Genomic DNA, 8053 nt, shown 5'->3' with positions numbered 1-8053 from the left:
CAGAAAGCCCAGCTGCTGTGAAAGCCACCGGGGCCAGGAGGCCCGCGCGTGTCTACAAATGCCCTCCAGTGCTTGCGCATCTGCCTTACATGCATGCGCAGGCGTTAACACCCAAAACATGGACAGCCTGTGCCCACACATCGCATTTCCACACGCACATACATCACCGGCAGCGGGATGCCTCTCAGGAAAACGCATCCAGAGACAGGCAGGACTGTCTACTCGAGGAGGAGCATCAAGCAGGGATCAGGCTGCCTCTATTTTCCTGCCAGCCCAGGCGCAGGCAGGCTGGGCAGCCCTGTGTGGGTCACCTCCGTGCAGAGCGGGTAGTATCTCCACCTTTTTGCTGAAGCGTGTTGGAGCCCAAGGCTGAAGAGCAGCCTGTAGGAGCCGAGTGCTTATTATATGTCTTAAACACATGCTTAGTGTTTCTGGCATGTGTCATTGCATGCGAGTTGAACTTTTGGCAAAGAGGGAAAGGAGGGAGGGAGGGGATGGGAGGAAGCGGGGAGAAGGCAGGTGCCATTTCAGCTGTGCTCAGCAGGAGCGGGAGAGGTGAAGAGGTGCGGGCAGGCAGCTCCCAAAATGTGGGTGCCAGCGAGGGCTCTTGCCGCCACTGCGGTGAGACCGCAAGGAAGCAAAGCAGCAGAAGGAAAAGCAAGCAGGGAAGGAAACATTTTGAAAGCAGAGAGTGTGAATGGCAGCTACAGCAGCCAGGAGGAGAGGAGACCAAGGCTGGGGAGAAGACTTCATTCGGGGCGGAGGTGAGGCAGGGGTACACCAAAGCAGCTTCTTAGCTGTTGCAGAAGGCAGATAGGCAGAGCCTGCAGCCGTAAGTACTGGAGTACTGTGCTCAGCTCTGGAGCCCCCAGCGTAAGAAAGATGGGTCCAGAGGAAGGCTACGAAGATGATCAGAGGGCTGGAACACCTCTCCCATGAGGACAGGCTGAGAGTTGGCGTTGTTCAGCCTGGAAAAGAGAAGGCTCCGGGGAGACCTTACAGCAGCCTTCCAGTACCTGAAGGGGGCCTACAAGAAAGCTGGGGAGGGACTCTTTATCAGGGCGTCTAGCAATAGGACAAGGGACAACGATTTTAAACTGAAAGAGGGGAGATTTAGATTAGATATTAGGAAGAAATTCTTCACTGTGAGGGTGATGAGACACTGGAACAGGTTGCCCAGAGAGGTTGTGGAGGCCCCATCCCTGGAATTGTTCAAGACCAGGCTGGATGGGGCTTTGAGCAACCTGGTCATGGCAGGGGGGTTGGAACTAGATGATCTTTAAGGTCCCTTCCAACCCAAACCATTCTATGATTCTGTGTTTCTCTAAGTGGGCAGCAAGAGGATCCGAAGGTTAAAGGTAAAGACCAGGTCGCAGGTGCTGCAAGCAAATGAGAAACCAGAGGAGAATGAGCTTCTGCTAGCCCATATGACAGACAGACTTCCTGATCCTCTAGATGCAGGGTATACAAACTGGAGAAGGGTGAGATTGGCAGAATCTTGGTAAAACACTTTCATGCACTGTTTGCACCCTGGGATAGAGGAAACAAAATCAGGTGTGCTGGCTGAGGGGAACTGAAGGCTGGTCCCAAAGGCAGCTGCCCAGGGAAATCTCATCTGCTTGCCGACTGCAAAATTCCCCAAGCAGTGGAGCTGGTTTCCACTGCAGAGATAGCTTTCCAAGCAGCATGGGTGCTATGCGGAACGAATTGAAAGGTTCTCCACCCCTTAGATCAACACTACAGAGACTTTCTAAAGGAGACACACAAAAAATCAGTTTTCCTTTAGACACCTTTTTGGCTCACATCTAAGCCAAGATTCAGCTAGAATTAATTGCCTTAGCGAACAGCAATGCACTCCAATCTAAGTCTTGCAAGGAAAACCTGATGAATGACTTCAGTTGTCTGGAAAAATGACATGTAGTCAAAGTCATATTTGAGGAGTGAAGGATAGCGTGCGTCTCCGTAAGGACTTATGATTCCAGGGGTGATGGAGAGGTTTTCTTCCATCAGTCTGAGAGTGATGGGGGAGGAGAGCACAGCACTCCTCCAAATAGTTAGGAGAACGATGCCACCATGATCAGAGATGCAGAAAGCATGACCTACCAGGAAGGTACTGAGCAAAATGAAGCTGTTTAGACTACAGAAGGGGCATGATAACAGTCTTCAAATACATACAAGTTTGCTACAAAAGGAGAAGCGTTCTCAATTCTTAGCGTCCACAGCGGACAGAAGAAGTAATAACAGGCTTACACTGCAGTACAGGACATATACTGATAAGGAGATCAAGGCATACAATCACAAACTGCTTGAGGATGCAGGGGAATGTCCTGCACTTCAGGCCTTCAAAACCAGGCCAGCAAAAACCTCTTGGGAAAAATGCATGCATTGACCATCCTGAGATGGATATGAAGTCAGTGACATCCCAAGGCCTGTTTTCTCTGGGTGTCTAATCCCAAATGCCTGCGGCCACAACCACAATCAAGTGTTGCTATTGTGGTGCTTTTCGGAGAGAAACAGCAGCTGTCTCTCCCCTGGCCATTCCTTCCCCAGCAATGCCCATTTATTTTGTCTTCCTGAGAGTCTCACAGAGCCCAGCGTGTGTTTGCAACACTCTGTGAATAATAACACTCATATATCTCCAGCAAAATAAAAAACTGGGTCAGCCAAGGCACACGCCTGTGTACATCAGGAGCAGCCAATGCATCTGCCAATGAACCCTACGGTGCTGCAAAATCCAACCCACCAGGCACACAGGGGGTTATAAGGCACTGTATCTCCACGGGGAGAAGAGGGGAGAGTTCAGACATAACTGGGAAAACACAACCATTTGGGTGACATTTCATAGGTGGAACCATGAATAAAACAGGACCTGAGAGAGGGTTCTGACAAATTGCTCACACTAATATCCTGGCCACTGGGAGGGGGGGAGTGAATTACCCCAGCTCCAGAAGCCGCCTCCAGTGCCTCCAATCCGCGTGCATACGTATCAGAAAGGGCTGGATGCAAATAAAGCAAGAGAGACATACTCACCTGCTGTAGTCTGCAGGAGGGTGACTGAGGAGGGACATTCAGAAGGAAAAAGTGAGTGCAGAGCTCTGGGGAAGAGCAGAGACAAGATGCAAGCACAGCATTGTGCAAAACAGAGACTCCTTTAACTGGGGGAACTTTAGAAAGAAAGGAGAGCCCTGGCTCACAAGTTGGAGCAGGTTCCACAGCTGGTAGGAAGGTCTCGGGACCCCAAATCCGATAAGCTCTCAACTCCATTCAGCCTGCGTACACGGATGCCAAAGCAACCACACTGCATTTAAGAAAAGCCGAGCTTGGGATGCTGGCCAGGAGACCAAGATGAGGCGTGTTTGATCTGTCCTTCCCCAGCGAGCAGGACCTTGTCTGCTCGTGTGCATGTGCACATCCGTCCCTGCTGGGCCAAACCCCAGATGGAAATCAGACGCTTTGTTTTGTTTGCTGCAGGAAGGCAGCCAAAAGGGAGAGTGGAAAAAAAAGCCTCAGCAGTGGGACACACGAGTAGGAGCTGCCCAGTTGTTTCATCCAGCCATTTCTCTTGCCATACTTTACAAAGCTCCGGTGACCAGCGGCGGGTTCCCTGAAAACACCGTCCTATGTTAACTCAGCACGGACCCACATCCTGCCCACTAAGGTCCAGCCCCAGAAGACGGAGAGCTGCCTGATGTTGCCCATCACCCCTCAAACATCCCCGATCACCTCAGCGTAATGGGCTTAGGCCAGTTGTGTCCCCCTGCCCCCCGGAGGAGTGGATGGGAGACGGGAAAGAGCAATTGCCAATTTTAATGCATCCAGGGATAATCAGGCTGGCAAAGATGTACAGAGCACAAAATCAGGCAGCAGGAGTACACAGGCAGGGAGCCGGAAATAATTACCATGATACTGTAACCAGAAAACACAAGGCCAAGCTATTTACCATACTAATTACTGTTTATCCCTGTTTATGGCTCCACATGGCAGTGGGACTGGTGGCTTTATTGGAGGTGTAAATGCTTAAAGGAACAAGCTCTGGATATTAGAACTGTATGCCAGGTTGAGGGAAAGCCTCTGCTGAGCAGAGGACAGGGAGAGACAAGCCGCGCATCCCTCTCTTCCTCTGCTGGAGAGCTGGAGCTGGCGAAGGGAAGACCCAGCTGACCTTCCCAAGTCCAGGGAAGCATGTCGAGGGAAGTCATCCTCCCCTTCTACTCTGCCCTGGTGAGGCTGCATCTGGAGTACTGTGTCCAGTTCTGGGCTCCCCGGTTCAAGAAGTACAGGGAACTGCTGGAGAGGGTGCAGCAAAGGGCTACAAAGATGATTAGGGGACTGGAACACCTCTCATGAAAAAAGGCTGAAGGATTTGGGTCTCTTCAGTCTGGAAAAACGACGGCTGAGGGGGGATCTTATCAACACTTATAAATACTTAAAGGGTGGGTGTCAGGAGGATGGGGCCAGGCTCTTTTCAGTGGTGCCCAGCGACAGCACAACAGGTAATGGGCACAGACTTGAGCATAGGAAGTTCCACCTAAACATGAGGAGGAACTTCTTCACTTTGAGGGTGGGAGAGCACTGGAACAGGCTGCCCAGAGAGGTGGTGGAGTCTCCATCTCTGGAGACATTCAAAACCCGCCTGGACGCGTTCCTGTGCAACCTGCTCTAGGTGACCCTGCTCTGGCAGGGGGGGTTGGACTAGATGATCTCCAGAGGTCCCTTCCAACCCTATGATTCTATGATTCCCGGGGCACAGTTATGGGGAAGTGCCCAGAGCCTGCTACATGCTATTTATCTGCTAATGCATCACTGTATCTTCATCTCCCTCAGGTCTTTTTCTCCTACACTATTTCTCTTGAATGCTGCTACTGGATTAAAGATTTCCCCAAAGTGTTCCTTAACGGTCCTCCTTCTAAACTGCATCTGTTCCAACAAAATAACATACAGTTTTTCCCATAGTAAGGCAAAGTTATTTTTCCGAGGCAGTTTTCCCACATCCTCCCTCCCTCAACACCTTTTTCTTCCTTCTTTTTTTTTTTTTTTTTTCTGAACAAGTTTGGAGTAGAGGCACAGGAAAAAAAGGAGGGATCTGCCGCAGACTGCCCAGTTGCCACTGGCAAAGAAGGTGAGCATTAGAATGAAGATTCGGGAGCTTGTAGCAGCAGCCCCTGCTCCAAATGTCGGCCTGCTGCTCCTTTCCGTGTGATCTCCTGCTGGGATGTTCTGCCCAGCAGCAGCCACCCAGCCTCTGCTCCCTCTCCTCACCGCTGCCTACTACAAAGCTGCCTTGACAACAGCAAGAGGTATCTGAAATACTTCCTTAGCCGCCTTCTCTTTTTCTTTTTTTTTTTTTTTGATACTGTAGGCTATATCACGGGGAACCATGTCCCCAGAGGTGCTGCCCACACTAAGGAAGAGTCAGAGCATCCAGGCAGTGGGCCCTGCTCATCTCTCCAAAGCCTGGGTCCGTCACCCCTTCGTGCAGGGCTGATTCACTCTTCCCTTGCACTGCTCGTCACTCAATGAGTCTCCCTACTAGAAGGCGTGCAGCTGGTGGGTCTTGTCTCTGCCCCTTGCCCTTTATTCTTCAGCCCAGGGATTAAAACAGCGCCTCCCTCTCACGAAGCTCTCTCCCAAAATAAAAACTAGAAAAACCTTGCTGGCCCCAATCTGTCCCTGTACCTTCCCTCCATGCTACATCACCAGATGCTCTCGTGGGCATGTCCTATTCGCTTCCATCGAGGATGTGGTATCTGAAAACCCCTGGGAGACGATGGCTTTCCGGTCTGGAGGATTTGCCTCTCCCTCTGCATCAGATGTGTCAGAGCAGCATTTCATTTATCTTTTCCAGTGATTTTTATCTGTCTGGTTATTAATGAGGAAATTTAACCCACTCCTGGGCAAATCCCTGAAAGTCAGGCAAGTCACAGTGAGGGGGAACCAGTCTGTAAGGGAAACCATCATAAAGTGAGACAGACTCCAAGCAGGCACTGACCCTTCGGGGCATGAAGAATGACTCCCCCTCGGCTGATCCTGCCCCCTGCTAAGGCCCGTGGGTGCCCTACCTGCCACCAGCACAGGTTGCTGAGCACTAGCCATGTCACTCCCCCCAGCTCTCCCAGTATCAAGCACCCTGCACCGTTGTGATGAGAAGACAACACAGCCACGGCCACCTCAACATGGTTTCTAAACACAGCCATGACCAAGTCATCAGTGCCTATCTGGGAAAGACATTTAATTTCCTTCAGATAAAAATGAACTCATAAAATCCATTTGAGTTTGCTCCTCTGATAACCTGTTTCTCTCCTCAATTTTCCTCCTCCAGGATGATGCCCAGGTTTTGTTTGCTCAACGTCCAGACTTTCACCCCTCTCATGTATTGCCCCCACTATAACCACTGCACAGAAGGATGCCACCGCACACTCTTCATAACCCAGACACCTGAGAAAATGCCACCATGAAAGTAAAATAATCTTCTCAAGGGGAAAAGACTACACCGAGACCTCGCTCTCATCCTTCCCCCCCTTCAAAGGGGATTGCTCTAAGCTGTCTGAATTCCAGCATTTCTAAACTTCCCATCACAGAATCACAGAATGGTAGGGGTTGGAAGGGACCTCTGTAGATCATCCAGTCCAACCCCCCTGCCAGAGCAGGGTCACCTAGAGCAGGTTGCACAGGAACACAACCAGGTGGGTTTTGAATGTCTCCAGAGATGGAGACTCCACCACCTCTCTGGGCAGCCTGTTCCAGTGCTCTGTCACCCTCAAAGTAAAGAAGTTCCTCCTCATGTTTAGATGGAACTTCCTATGCTCAAGTTTGTGCCCATTACCTCTTGTCCTGTTGCTGGGCACCACTGAAAAGAGCCTGGCCCCATCCTCCTGACACCCACCCTTTAAGTATTTATAAGCGTTGATAAGGTCCCCCCTCAGTCATCTTTTTTCCAGACTGAAGAGACCCAAATCCCTCAGCCTTTCTTCATAAGAGAGGTGTTCCAATCCCCTAATCACCCATGCCCTCACCATTGTGACAGACACAGCCATACCCACAGCACTGCCTCTGCACCACTGCTCCCAGCCCTTCCAACAGCTGCTCCCATAATGCCAGAAGATTCCACAAGTGCATCTGCATTTACATTTCAACCGCAGGTGGGGGGAGCCCAGAGCTGCTTGCACAGTATTTGTGCTGTGGACGGACCTGCCCTCACTCTTATACAACTGCCTGTTGCACAACTCCATTCCCACCAGTCTGTACGTAACTTACACCGACGTGCAGTGGCTGTTTGCCCCATGGACCACGTAAGAAACTCGTATGTCCATACGTTGACAGCTCAAGCAGTACAGACTCCCACCTTGGCTCGCAGGATGCAAATTACAGGGACAGCTCATGAAAGAGTTAAGAGTAATCACACCTCTTGTATGTGCGTTGTTCCCACACCCTCCCGGCACACACGCGCTCTCTGGCATGATGCTGCTCATGGAGATTCGTGCCACCCTACTGCTGCAACGGAGGCAAGTGCCCAAACAATGTCATTTGTTCCTAATGCCCGTGCGCATCTCGCAGCCTCAGCACAGTTGGCTTAATAGCCTATCTCTGCTGGGAGGCAGCTTAGGGAGGAGAGGGAGAGAGAAAGAGAGGAGCGAAGGCGAAAGCAAGCAAAAGGGAAAGAGAGCAAGGTGAATAGGAGCCCGTAGAATAGAAAATAACACTGCCAGGCAGAGCGGCAGCTGAATTGGCTGTGACAGGCAGACCCTCTCTGCACCTGGGATTCAAACACAAGCTTATTTTCCTGGTTTCTTCGAGAGACAATGAGTCCTGACTACCTGTCAGCGTGCACCCAGGAGATGTCACCAGCAGAAAAGGGGCCCCAGGTGCTCCCGGTCCGCACGGCTGACACAGGTATGATGGCTGAGGTCACAGGTGGCATTTCCTGGAGATGAGCGGTGAGGAGCATAGAGGGGGAAAAAAGCAAAATTGAGCAACAGCAGAAACCAGAGAGCTGAGGCGATGCTCTTGCCAGGGCTCCTGGTGTTCCCAGGGGACGCAGGACAGCTTTGCTGCC

This window comes from Rissa tridactyla, chromosome 1 (genome assembly GCF_028500815.1).
Source record: "Rissa tridactyla isolate bRisTri1 chromosome 1, bRisTri1.patW.cur.20221130, whole genome shotgun sequence".
Lineage (NCBI taxonomy): Eukaryota > Metazoa > Chordata > Aves > Charadriiformes > Laridae > Rissa > Rissa tridactyla.
Note: the sequence above shows the minus strand (reverse complement) of the source record.